Source organism: Nicotiana tomentosiformis, chromosome 5 (assembly GCF_000390325.3).
Source record: "Nicotiana tomentosiformis chromosome 5, ASM39032v3, whole genome shotgun sequence".
Classification (NCBI taxonomy): domain Eukaryota; kingdom Viridiplantae; phylum Streptophyta; class Magnoliopsida; order Solanales; family Solanaceae; genus Nicotiana; species Nicotiana tomentosiformis.
In genome coordinates, this window is record NC_090816.1 from 29,413,019 (window position 1) to 29,427,841 (window position 14,823).

Here is a 14,823-nt window from a genome sequence, read left to right on the forward strand (position 1 = left end):
TATGACCGTTGGGAGGGGGCAGAGAGAGAGAGAGAGAGAGAGAGAGAGAGAGAGAGAGAGAGAGAGAGAGAGAGAGAGAGAGAGAGAGAGAGAGTACGATCTCAACAGTATACAAGTTTGAACTTCAATAATATCATAGTAGTTATTACTCAGCTCTAGCTCTAGCTATGCCTTCCTGTCTATTTTATATAGCTTGTTGCCATATTCAAATATGCAACCAGTTGCAAAATTAGTTATCAGTAAATCATGCTCTTTACAAACATCAACCAAGTTTAGAATTCCAACAATATTTGTATGAATTGTTTCAGTTTTATGACTCTCACACTAATCAACGGTGACACCGTCAACATCGAATACATGTTTGGGCTTGACAGCGTGAATGAGGAACAAGACAACCCTTTTAATATAGTAACGAAGGAGGAAATGACCACTATGCATTTCATATATTATAGTAATACGTCAGCCCTTTTAATTATGTATCTACAATGGGACATTATTTAGTTATAACATACAAAATAGAACAAATAAGCCAACAAGACAGGCCTTTTAGAATGTGCAGTACATTGAAACAACTTAGAGGCAGAGTCAAAATTCTTAATAGGGGTGGCCTTGTTCAGAGCTTTTACCTTCATTACCACACTAAGTTTGTAAGGATCTTTCAATGCATAAGTAACCGAGGCACGAAGATTATCTGGAAATCCTAGAATAAAACATAACTGAAATTGAACATACTTAAAACACAACCATCCCTTAGAACATAACTAAACTACAACATAAACATAACTGAAATTGAATATAACATTTAAATAAGATTACTAGCATCAATTGCCATCATAATACAAAACTTTAAGTTTTTAATAACATTTAAAGGTTAACTGAGTGTAACAACGAAAGGCCAAATATCAGTCATTGTTACCTTTAAATGCAAGTAAATAAACTTCAAATGTCTAGCATCACACTAGCGTTTACAAAAAGATGAATAACACACAAAATAACATGCAAATATGGTTCAATCATCTGCTGGTATTTCTTGCCTTTTCCTTGCCTTCATTTTCATGTTCCTTTTCCTTACTTCAACTTCAGGTTCATACCATCTGCTTACTGAACTCTGCCCATACTGTTGATAATCTTGTGTTGAAGTAGAGTTATTTTTCATGCACTTCCTCTTCTTTGAACTTTGCTAATCAATATTGCCCTGTCAACCAAAGAAACAGTCATATAAATGCTTCACCAAACTGATAAACAGTCATCAGATGTTTCATAAACTAAATAAAATAGTCATATAAATTCTTACCTGGTAGTAACCTCTTGTATTGTGATTTTCTTCACCACATTTACTGCATGTCATTCTTCTCCCCTTTCTTGATTTTCTCCACTCACCCTTCCTCTTGAGAGCTTCATATGGACCCCTATTTCTCTTTACCTTGGGTCTTCCCACTATTTTGACCATTTCGGGTGGCTCCATGGCCTGGCTAATGTCAACTTTCCAAAATTTTACTTCCTAACAGGCTGAATTTTGTGCTTATATGTCAGTAAATAAGATTCCTTACTATACCACCAATATATTTTTGTGACTGGCTCAATCTTTAGGTGCAATATTGCCTTAATAGCATGAGGGCGGGGTATCCCAAACAAGTCCCAATGTCTACAGGTACATCTATTTTGTTCCAGATTCACAATATGTTTGTCTCCAACTTATGTGATCTCATAACCATTGTCACCATTGAAGTTCAATTTGCAACCATGTGTTATTGAACTATAGTCATTGAAAAGCTTCGTACTTTTTGTGGACTAAAATCAGTATTCAAACTTTTAGCTTTGTCTTCTGCCAGTCTTTCCATTACCTTGATCCTTATTTCCTCTAACATCTTGATAATTGGCATATGTCTAGCATTTAGATTCCATGCATTAAACGATTCAGTGAAATTATTTCCACAATTAGATTCTTACGCTGAGTATCAAAGTAGGCTTTACATCATGCCTTTGGTGGATAATTAATCAGGTCTTTAGCAGCATCTTCAGACATTTTTCCAAGATTCAACAACCGGTCTTTAAACTCTTCATTTTATGTACTCCAAGAACACCACCACATCAACTTTCTCATCTCCCCACCCTTCCATTTCCCTTTTCTTAACCTGTTGGATTCAACGTGTCTAACACCAAACCTCTGATGAGCTTCAAGAAACACAGTGTTCACAACATCAAATAATTCCTGTGGTATTAAGTATAAACATAAATGGTCAGTCAAAAGTGCAAAAATACATTAAGGACAAAATGAAACAAAGACTAGAAAGATATACCTTTTGCATATCTGATATAAAAGTTACTCCAGCCCCATATTTTAGGTCCAATGACCTCTTCAAAAGCTCCATAAACTAGGTCCAGATCCTACTGGTTTCCTTGTCAACTACTACCCATGCAAGTGGGTAGAAGTGGTTCGTAGTATCCTGTTCTATGGCCACCAACAACTGCCCCTTACACTTTTCCTTCAAGAAAGTGCCATCCAAACCAATAAATGGTCTCAAGCCAATTTTTCAGCCTGGCTTCAAAGCTTGAAAACATATGTACATCCTTAAGAACCTCTCTTTTCCTTGCTCAAGAGCATCTTTTGAAATGTTGATTACAACATCAGTCCCCATATTAGACTGTCTTAATTATTGACCATATGCTTCAATCTTGTTATACTCATCCTTAAAGCTCTCCTCTAGCTTCTCAAGAGCCAACACCTTTGCCCTTTTAAGCTTAGATTTTGTCACATTCAACTTAAAATCAACATTTAATTCCCCTTTCATGTCCTTTACCTTGTACTTAGGGTTGTTTTGAAGTTTTCTTTTAAAATACTGAGCTAATGTAGTAGCATCAGCCCTTGGGTTTTTATAACAAGGATCACAATTATAATTTCTTTTAAGGTTTTAATACTAAACCCAGCACTATTTGTATCCCTTGAGATAAAGCATCTAAAAAGGCATCGAACATCGCAATGGTACCTAGACCTAGTAGGATAAGTTTTTTCAATATTTAATCCATACCCATTAGCCATTGCATAGATTTTTATTACCGTTCTAGCTTCCACAATATCGTTAAATGTCATACCATTCTCTAACTCCTTAAAATCCTCCAACCTATCACTTACTACCCTCCTTCTTATTTGCTAAAAACCTCAAGTTCTTTAGAATTATATTCAATATCAGATTCATCAAACTCATACTCCCCAAGGCTATTTTCATAATCAGATGCTACATCAACATCAACATGATATGTTTCAGTGCGATGGAGAATATTTTGAGTAAAGACGGTCAAATATGACTCATCCACAATAAAATAATTGATAGACTTGAACTATCCACATATAAGGAATTGGAGAGACCTAATACTATCATCTCCATCTATTATATAGTACCTACCCGAGGGTCCAACAACTAAAATTTGTTTTACTTCATTAAACCCTAATTCTTTTGTGAACTCTTGACAGATAGACTTAAAACACATAATTTTCGGGTCATACCCATTCCACATATGCACCAAATTCTTATTATACAATAATTCAGTGGAAAAGACTCATTCACCCCATAGTTGAAGACAATTTTCACTTTGTAAATCATTCTTCAATAGAGTTCACATGCAAAAAAATTATAAACGAGAAAAAAGAAAATCCATTAGCTAGCATCGACAATAACAATTCGGATAAGAATAAAATATCATAGAAAAACAACACATTTTGGGACCATAATCTAAACAAACAAAATTATAAAAGACTCAACTTTACAAATTAAATAAAGGTTTTACTATTTTTAAACTAACAAGAAGAAGAAACATCATATGGTATGAACGCCCACATGACAGAAATCTCACATGGCAGAAACCCTAAATCCAAAATACGCCAACTTAGAAATACTAAAATAGGATACTAACCTTGATGAGCTAAATAATCTTGACCCCAAAAATTGATTTGAAAATTTCCTTTAGCCAGATCTCTATGCAGTCCGAAATCTTATTGTCGTTGATTGGGGTTTTGGTAGAGAGTGATCACGCCCAACTATGCCTTATAAAAAGGACTAAGCGGTCGCTGCAAAAATAATCCGGTTCAAGAGTCCAGAGTCTAATCCCACAGGGAACTAACCTACTTGCTACAACCTTTAGTATCGCTAATGATAAGCTCAGACAATTTTCAGAGTTCGAGATTTTATTTGATAATTAACAGAAATTATTTAACTAAGGAAAAAATGACAATAAAAACCATCAATAAGTAAGAATGAAATTGAATTCAAGGGTAAAAGAATCTAGGGTTATTGATTTTCCCGATTGTAGGATTAATTCCTGACACGTTAGCTACAATCTCGCCATAATACTCTACAAAGATGATGGGTTCTTGCTTACTGTACTTATCTCTCGATCAATTAAGATAATTTACTAGAAGCATTCTCTCGAACTACTCTAGTTGATAATTTGTACAACTCATAAATATCACACCAAAGCTTTGTTATCTCTAATCCTGCTTTTAAATTCAAGTAATTAATCTCTTAACTTACTCGAAAGTGGCGTTGTTCAACAACAATCTAATCAAGTGTTCTTTCTCAAGCAACACTAGACAACTAGATACGATTAATCAAGGGCCCTTTCAATTAATCACAAGAAACATATAGTTGAACAATTATAGAGTAAAAATAGCTCAATTATATCAAAACGTAATCAAGACTTCATCCAACAATTAGTTCCATCAACCCTAGATGACGGGTTTAGCTACTCATACTACTATGCAAGATTACAATATAAAAAGTCATAACTAACAATGGAATTAAGAAGAAGATGATGAAAAACTCGTAGAAGAATTCTCCGTCTTGCTCCTTTTGTGTTCTTGCCTCCAAAGTTCTTCTAAAAATAGAGATACCCTCTTTTTGGGCGAGCTGGGCTTCATATAGGTCAAGGTTATTCGCTTCTCAAATTACAAAATTGACCTTGGATGATTTTTCTCGGAAGCACGTGCGCGGCCGCGCATCAACCACGCATCGACCGTGCACTTTGGCCAGTTTCTGCCTGACATGCACGGCCCAGTGCGCGGCCGTGCATCGACCGCGCACCTGGAGTATTTTCTGCAGCATTTTTTCTTTCTTCTTTTTAAGCGCGCTAACCTCCAATTGGCCTTCAATGCTCCATATTAGTTTCGAAACACTCTTTAACGTCTCCATAGCCCGGAATTGCTCCTGCAAAGCATAAAGTTGTTAATTAGAGCAATTTGTTATCATTTAATATTCAAATATCAATAAAGTGCAGCTAAGTTAGAGTACAAATAGTAGCTAAACTACATAATTATAGCCTACTATCAATACCCCACACTTAAACCATTGCTCGTCCCCGAGCAATAAAACCACACCCTACAGAGGCCTAACCTCACTAAGCGACTTCCCTAACTCATCACACCAAGAATATTTCACATAGATTGAGTACAGTAGTGTAACATCTTCACCTCAAGAGTTGACTCCCACGCACCATGCAATATTCCTAACATACTCACTTACTCTAACGCAGAGGTCAAGAATTACCTTTCCTTCATGAATCAAGTGCATGCTCACAACAAAAGAGACTCATTCCACAATCAATAAAATTCACGCACAATGAGGGACTTCAAAATAGACAGAATTCACTCACCCTCAGAAACGATATTCTTGTGCCACAAAAGATGCTCCATAGGCTTTCCCGTAGTGTACTACTCTACTAATCGAGCTCATTTAGTCTAGGATCAAGTAGGACTTTATTTGGTTGTAATGTAGGCTGCGGGTCGGGTAGGATATATTTGGATATAAGAGCGACTACACCTCTCTAAGCACTTTAATACATATACTTTAACATTCAAGTCCATACTTATGTCAAACCAACACTCCATCTTCACATCAACGTATATTACCCCATACTTATTTAAGCACAATTATATCAAAAAGCTATCAAAGGAATATTATTCACCACAATACAACTATTTTGTTTTAACACAGTGCACCTTTCTCCTTATTTCATTAGTTCCACTCAAAAGCCCCACCAACTACCCCACACTTTAACCTTTACAAGTTCATAGCAATTCAAGTGTTCATGGGGGGTGAACAAGTTTAAATAGATAGTTAATTCAAACAAAGGGGTAAGGCTTGTAATGTGGTTGCCAAAGAAACAAGATTACATGCTCAAAGGGGTTAACTACGATACATAACAATTAGGCGGGTGGAATATATATATGGCTTAACAAAGAAATGCCTATATCACTTCCAAGACTACTATTTCTCTTTGCAAACACACGGGGCAAGTTCTAGGCATCAAATGCGGTGCACAGAATACAACAAGCCTCACACACACATGACACAAGAGTCACTCCAGAATTGAGCCTAAGCGTCACAGTAAAGTATCCTCTATATTCAAGGCATAACGAAGTTAAGAGATCCTATTTCCAATTAAGCTCATAGCCCAAGGGTTCCTAACTTAAAAACAATTAAAAAAAAAACTAACTATACCCGGTTCAAATGAAACCTTTAGAAAAGAACCGTGGCCCAAAGAAAAATCAAGGGGAATTGATACACTCCTAACAAAAGAAAATCTTTTTCTTCGACTTTAATCCCTCAAGAAATTCGTCGAATGATATCCATCATTGGGACAAATCAAAACTTTTGAAGATTTTTTTTTTGTATTCATTTAACTAACGAAACTACACTACTCTACATAACTCTATACATACAACATACATACAAAATATTCCCCACCACACACTTAAAATGGTGGCATGTCCCCATGCCACACAAATAAAAATTAAAAAAAAAATTGTGAGGTAAAGGAAACTTCCCTGGTACATCAATCCTGATCGGAGGCAGTGCCGAGGTCGAGATGGAAAGCCCTCCCCATCTCACGCAACCAAACCATGATCTTCTTCTCAGATTTTGCATTTTGGGTGGCCAGTGCATCAACTCGAGTTCCCAAATTCGTGACAGAAGTGTGTAACCCTGCCATATCATGTTCTAGGGTTGTCATTCGCGTATCCCATCTGACCACAGATGTTCCCTCAGCCTTAACAACTTGGTCATGTGGGGGTGACTCAGCCATAGCCTCAGCCTGCCCTTCATCTCCCTCCTCTTGTGCATCAGACTCATCTGTATTAGCTCTACCAGGTATCACAGGAACCTTCCCAATGGTCACTTTATCTGCCCGGAACTTTGGCTCTTTTTTTCACTCTTCCATCCACGTTCTTGTTCTCCGGCACCCGTGCTGGGCGGCACAATCTAGTGACTAGTGAAGGGAAGAAGAACTCATACCTCTGCACTGGACAACGAATGAACATCTCGTCGTGAATAACCTTAGCCACATCAAAATCATGGCCATTCATGAAGCACCAGATCAATGCAGCTCTGGGACCGTTCACCTCAGTGGTGTTGGAGGAAGGCAACATGCGACTATTGATGATATAAAGCCAACACTTCCCTTCAAAGGTGAGTGAGGCCGAGTGAAACTTCTACCCCGGCGTAACCCACACTATGTCTTTGTTAGGCATACAAATTGTTCTGAAAAACAGGTTCTAGGAGGTTGGTTCTCGACTATACGTATCATAATAGTCCTCCTCCCCACCAAATACTGGCAGTCAATATGCCCTCCTAATGGCGTCTATCGATGCATCAACACTCTTTTGTCGCACAATGCAAATATGGTCCTCATGTTCAGAGCAGTTCGCGTAGAACTCTCCTACAACCGTTAAGTTTGCCTCCTCAGGCTCTTCAAAGAAAATATCTAGCCTGCGTCGAACCAACTCCTAATACATATTGGGGCAATCAATCTGGAAGCACCCCATATCAACACCCGATTCCGGTATGGGCTTCTAAGGAGCCTTCTAACTAAAACGTTCCTGGGCTGAGCTTGATATAAATCTTGTGCTATCAAAATGAGGCGTATTGGTTGAGGCCCGTGCCCGAGCCTGCATGACCACTAGAAGAGGCACCTGTGGTTCGTCTTTTCTTTGAGGGTGTCATAGTACCTACAAAACAAATACCACTATCAGTACAAGGCGGAATGTGTGAACCAATAGATGTTACTCAGACTTCACCCGCAAAATTTGTCACAAATTACATTCACGAACTCACTATGGCATTTAAACAAACACTTGATGTGCAAATTCACCCCAAATTCCTCGAACACCCAATTATACCTCAATTTCACCATAATCTTAACAATGTTTAATCCAACCCAACAAGATAAAATTCCACTATCCTTACATACCAACAAGTATACTTAGTAATACAAAGCAAAGAAAAGAACAACAATGACTTCTACTACCATACAATTAAAAGAGAAGAAGAAAAGAAAAAAAATCGGAAAAACTAAATAAAAAAATTGTAGGAAAAGGAAAATAGAAGCCATGGCACTTACCTGAAGAAGCTTGTGAGGAATAGAGATTGGGGGTGATTGAGTAGGGAAGAGGATGAAAGGGAGGTAGGTTTTTGCTTTTGAAATTGGGGAGAAGGGAGGGTTTTGGGAGTATGTTTGTTGTGAGAGAGATGAGGGTTTGTTTTGTTGTTATTCAGATTTTAGGGGAGGAATGGGGAGGGGGGTCGGTTATTAGTAAGGGAGAAAAAAAATTAAAATTAACTAATGAAATAACCTAAAAGCGCGGTCAGTGCACGACCGTGCACGTGGGGCAGTGGAGGTCGAAAAATATGCGGTCCATGAGTGGTCAGTGCGTGGCCGATGCGCGATCAGTGCGCGGCCACGCATGTGCAACAATAGGGGTCCGAAAGTGCGCGATCAGTGTGCAGCCGCACACGTTTGTCCTTCGAACTTCCTCCCTTTTTGCAACTTTTTACCTATCTCCGGATGGATTTCTTCACCCCGAGTCCTTCCGTTGCGCACTATTTCATCCCTGCACACTAATAGACCTGTCAATACTTTCACCGTTCAAAATCAAATACGAAAAAATAAGAACAAAGAAAAAATATTGGGTTGCCTCCCAAGAAGCGCCTGATTTAATGTCGCGGCACGACGAATTACAACAAAACCATGGGTTGCCTCCCAGGAAGCGCCTGATTTAACGTCGTGGTATGACACATGCTTTCATGATTGCACTTCGCCCACATATTGGGGCTCTTCCAAAGACATCACAAATTTCTCCCCTTTTTCTTCAACCATTCCAAGGTAGTGTTTCAGCCTTTGCCCGTTCACTTTAAACCTATTCGTTCCATCTTCTAACTCAATTTCTACTGCTCCCATTGAGAAAACTTGCACAACTCTAAATGGTCCTGACCATCTAGATTTTAGCTTACCCGGAAACAATCTTAATCTCAAGTTATATAACAACATTAGATCTCCGGGTTTGAAGTTCCGATCTAGAATGTGCTTATCATGCATCATCTTCATCCTTTCTTTGTACAATCTTGCATTCTCGAATGCATGGAACCGGAATTCCTCGAGTTCATGTAGCTCTGTGACTCTACTTGTGCTTGTGGTTTCCATATCCAAGTTCAACTGCCGCAGTGCCCATAAGGCTTTATGCTCAAGCTCCACCGGAAGATGGCATACTTTTCCAAACACCAACTTGTATGGAGAGATACCAATTAGAGTTTTAAATGTTGTGCAGTATGCCTATAATGTATCATCCAACTTCTTTGCCTAATCAGTCCTCGTCGCATTCACTGTTTTGGTCAGGACACTTTTGATTTCCCTGTTGGACACTTACACTTGCCCGCTCGTTTGTGGGTGGTAAGGTGTGGCAACCTTATGGTGAATTCCATACTTTTCTAACAGCCTTGTGAATGCTCTATTGCAAAAATGGGTTCCACCATCACTGATTATAGCTCTCGGAGTGCCAAAACATGTGAAAACGTTTTTCTTTAGAAAGCATGTCACTCCTTTGGCATCATTTGTTAGAAGGGCCATAGCTTTAACCCATTTGGAGACATAGACAACTGCTACCAATATGTACTTGTTACCATACGAGCTGACAAATGGTCCCATAAAATCAATCCCCCCACATGTCAAATACTTCCACTTCTTAAATTGTAGTCATCGGCATCTCGTGACGGCGAGATATGTTGCCTGTCCTTTGGCACTCATCACAACTTTTCACCCAAGCATGGGCATCCTTGAATAAAGTCGGCCAATACAAACCCGACTCCAACACCTTTGCCGCTGTCCGAATTCTTCCAAAGTGCCTACCATATGGCGAAGCATGGCAAGACTGCAAAATAGAAGATTGATCTTTCTCGGGGATACACCTCCGGATCATGTTATCTACACATATTTTAAAAAGTAAAGGTTCATCCCAGTAATACGACCGACAATCGCGAAAGAACTTTTTCTTTTGAATCGAAGAGAGTTCATAAGGTACAATACCGCTTGCCAAATAATTAGCAATATCAGCATACCATGGCGTCTCATCCATTACTACTGCTAGTAATTGTTCATCCGGGAATGTCTCAGTTATATTTTCAACCTCTACTTTCTTTTCAACTCCCTCCAACCTTGAAAGGTGGTCTTCTACTTGGTTATTTGTTCCTTTCCTATCGCGGATCTCCAAATCAAATTCTTGTAGCAACAGAACCCAACGGATCAAGCGTGGCTTTGACTCCTTCTTTGCTATCAAGTACCTAAGTGCTGCATGGTCAGTATAAACAATCACTTTTGAACCAATCAAATAAGACCTGAATTTGTCGAATGCAAACACCACTGCCAACATCTCTTTCTCAGTCACGGTATAATTGAGTTATGCACCGCTTAGCGTTCTGCTTGCATAGTAAATTGGGTGCACCAGTTTGTCCTTTCACTGCCCCAGGACTGCTCCTATAGCATAATCACTCGCGTCACATATGAGCTCAAACGGCTGCTCCCAGTTGGGTGCAACGATGATTGGTGCAGTCATCGGTCTCTTCTTCAGCTCCTCACATTCCAACCTACAATCATCAGAGAACACAAAGGGATGATCCTTTACAAGGAGTTTACATAAGGGGTTAGCAATTTTAGAGAAATCTTTTATAAATCGCCTGTAGAATTCGGCATGCCCAAGGAAACTTCTCACTGCCTTGACTGAAGTGGGTTGTGGCAACTTCTCAATTACGTCAACCTTAGCATGGTCGACCTCAATGCCTTTACTGGACACTCGATGCCCCAACACTATACCTTCTTGTACCATAAAATGGCACTTCTCCCAGTTCAGCACTAAATTGGTCTCCACATACCTTTTTAACACTCTTCTTAAATTGTGAAGATAGTCTTCGAATGAATCCCCCACCACTGAGAAATCATCCATAAAGACTTCCATAATATCCTCCACCATATCAGTGAAAATGGCTAACATACACCTATGAAATGTAGCATGCGCATTGCACATGCCAAACGATATTCTCCGAAAGGCAAAGATGCCATACTGACAAGTAAAGGATATTTTCTCTCTATCTTCAGGGGCTATTGAGATCTGATTGTACCCCAAATATCCATCCAAAAAGTAGAAGTGAGACCGCCCAACCAACCTATCTAACATTTGGTCAATGAATGGCAAGGGGAAATGGTCTTTCCGGGTGGTTGTGTTCAGTTTTCTATAATCCATGCAAATTTGCCAACCCGTGACTGTACGAGTCGAGATCAACTCGTTATTCTCATTTTCCATGACCGTCATTCCACCCTTCTTTGTCACACACTGAACAGGACTAACCCAGTTACTGTCAGAGATAGGGAAGATGATACCCGCATCTAACCACTTGATCACTTCTTTCTTCACCACTTCTTTTATGTTTGGGTTCAGCCTTCTTTGATGTTCTCTGTAAGGTTTGTTCCCTTCTTCCAAGAGAATCTTGTGCATGAAAAAGGCCGGGCTGATACCCTTTATATCTGCCATGATCCAACCAATAGCAGTCTTACATTCCTGTAACACCTGCAGGAGTTGTTCTACCTGCACAACTAATAAACTGGATGAGATAATAATAGGTAAAGTAGAGTTAGGCCCTAAGAAATGGTACCTGAGGTGACCTGGAAGCGGTTTCAGGTCCAACTGTGGTGGCTCCTCTATTAATGACTTCGCAGGTGGTGTTGCCCTTTCTTCTAAGTGTAGTGGCTCGAACTGGGGTTCCCTTTTCTAGAACCCTTGACCTTCGAGAGCCATGACCCACTCTGCCAACTCTTCACCATCCACATCTTCCAAATTCATCAAGCAAGCTTCTAATGGATCTCTGATATTAAGGGTCTCATCCTCCTCTTGTAGTGTTACATCCATCGCCTCCACTAATGAATAATTTGCAAATTCGCTGGGCCTCTTCATAGATTGTTGAACATTGAATATTATTTCCTCATTATTCAACCTTATTTTTAACTCTCCAGTCTCACAGTCGATCAATGCTCTCCCAGTGGCTAAGAACGGCCTCCCCAAAATTATTGGTATTTCTTCGTCAACTTGATAGTCAAGAATAACGAAGTCGGCAGGAAATACAAACTTCCCCACTTGGATGAGCACATCATCCAGAATTTCTGTCGGCCTTTTGACTGTGTGATCAGCCAGTTGCAATAACATTGAGGTCGGTCTAGCTCTGCCAATGCCTAATTTTGTGTAGATTGCCAAAGGCATCAAGTTGATATTGGCTCCTAAGTCACACAATGCTTTAGCAAAAGCATAACTTTCAATTGTGCATGGGATAGTGAAACTACCGGGATCAGACAATTTTTGATCCATAGGTCTTGTCACTACCGCACTGCAAGTTTGAGTTAGAGTTATAGTAGACAGGTCTTGGAAGTCAAATTTTCAAGACATCAGATCCTTCATCATTTTTTCATAGCCTGACATTTCCCTCAAAGCATCCATCAACAGAATATTCAATTGAATTTGTCTAAGCATTTCTATGAATTTCCTGTATTGATCATCTTTCTTTTGCTTTGCCAACCTTTGATGGAATGGTGCAGGAGTTATCTTCTACCCACTGCTTGGTGTCTTTTCTTTATTAGGAGCCTTTTCCACCACCTGTTCTCGGAGTTGTTCAAATTCCTTCTCCTTGCCTTTGTCCACTTGTGCCTATTCAATTACAACTTCTGTGAGTTCCGTTGACTCGTGGGTCTCTAATGTCACTGGAGTAAATGGCACTGCGTCTCTCCTAGATTAAGCAACTTCTTGCTCTCTATCTAAATCCCTTCCATTCCTGAGACTCACTGCCATTAGCTGATTTGGGTTCTGCTCCTTTGGATTGATGTTTGTGTCTGCAGGCAACGTTCCTTGTGGGTGATTGTTCAAGGCCATAGATAACTGGCCTAATTGAGTTTTAATGCCTTTAATAGTCGAATCATGTGCGACTAACTTTTCTTGCATCTTTCCATTTGTCCCAATGGGTTATTGCAGCATGCCCTTGATTTCTATCATATTATTGTCCTACTATTGATGAGGCGGTTGGTAAGCCAATTGTTGTTGGTGCTGCTAATTGTAGCCCTGCTGCCTTTGATAAGGCAAGACTTGGCCTTGTGGTCATGCTCCCCCTGGAATGGTATTGTATTGTTGTTGGGTTGGTCTGTACTGCTGATTTTGAGGTCCCCATTGTTGTCCATCTTGCCTCTGACCCCCAAAATTATTGACGTAATTCATGTCTTCTCTGAAGCCCTGGTTATCATTCTCTCCACTCCACGAGCAAATATATGACTGATTTATGCAGGGAGTGCATAGGCCTCCATTTGTCGTATCAACAATGTGCACCTGTTTTTTTACCCATCTCATCAATTTTCTTTGTCAACAAGCTCATCTGGGTCATGATAGTGGCTATGTTTTCTGCATTTGTATTGTTTGGGTCAAGAGCAACAGAATGCACTATTGGAGTGAGTGTTGTATCTCTCGTCATCCAACTTGAATTTTGAGCCATCTTGTCAAGAAGAATCTTGCACTCTGTGAATGTTTTGCTCACAAATGCGCCCCCAGCTGAAGCATCTACATTGGCCTTCAGACCGTCAACCAAATCCATATAGAATCTCTGTCCTAGCATCTGATCTGGAAAGCCATGGTGTGGACACTTCACTAGCATACCCTTAAACCTCTCACAGGTTTCCTACAAAGTTTCAGTTGGTTTCTGCATGAATTACAATATCTCATCAATTTGTCTCGCAGTTTTGTTGGGTGGATAGAACTTGTTTAAGAATTGCTTGACTAGTTCCTCCCAAGTAGCAATGGAGTTTATTGGGAGCGAATTCAGCCAAGTTTGAGCCTCCACGGTCAATGAGAATGGGAACAGTAATAATCTGATTTCTTCAGGAGTCATATTCGGCTGTCTTTGAGTGACACAAATTGATAGAAAGTTCTTCAGATGTTGTTGTGGGTCTTCGATATACGAACCAGAGAACATCACTTTATTCTGCAGCAAGTGCAGCATATTGTTGGTAATCTGAAACGTCTCCGCTTATATCGGAGGGACTGCAATTACGGTGGCCAGGTTATCAGCAGTTGATTGCACCCAATCATATAGAGCAGCTTCCGGCACTAGAGGTGCTATCACTCCAATGTTTAGGTCAACTCGATCATTCCTATTATTCTCGTTGACGTTCTCGACGTCGTCCATTTCAATTTCGAATTGTTCATCTTGTTTTAGATGTTTACCCTTCTTGTTAGCCAGATTCAATGCCCTGAATGCTTTCTCGGGATCTGAGAGTCCTTCAAAAAGTTCACCGGTTCTCAAGGAGCTTCTAGGCATGCACCTGAGTCAAAGAAGAGTTCAAACTTGAGAATTTCGATAGAAATATTTTTTAACACCACAGAAAATTAATCTAAACTAAAAATCCTAGCAATTCTTCCAAGTTATAATAAAAAACACCGTTAGTTCAAGAGTCCGGAGTCGAATCTCACAGGGA

General features: G+C 39.7%; 1 long non-coding RNA gene and 1 other non-coding gene across 2 annotated transcripts; one reads left to right on the forward strand and one right to left on the reverse strand.

The window, feature by feature from the left end:
• Nucleotides 1-845: 845 nt before the first annotated feature.
• LOC138891477 (uncharacterized) lies at nucleotides 846-4,103 on the reverse strand. Its single transcript, XR_011407742.1, has 3 exons — nucleotides 2,301-4,103; nucleotides 1,295-2,212; nucleotides 846-1,195 (listed from the first exon to the last, which is right to left on the reverse strand). It is a non-coding gene; the product is annotated as an uncharacterized lncRNA (long non-coding RNA).
• Nucleotides 4,104-13,974: 9,871 nt separating this feature from the next.
• Nucleotides 13,975-14,081, forward strand: LOC117274113 (small nucleolar RNA R71). Its single transcript, XR_004504192.1, has one exon. It is a non-coding gene; the product is annotated as a small nucleolar RNA R71 (small nucleolar RNA).
• Nucleotides 14,082-14,823: the final 742 nt, after the last annotated feature.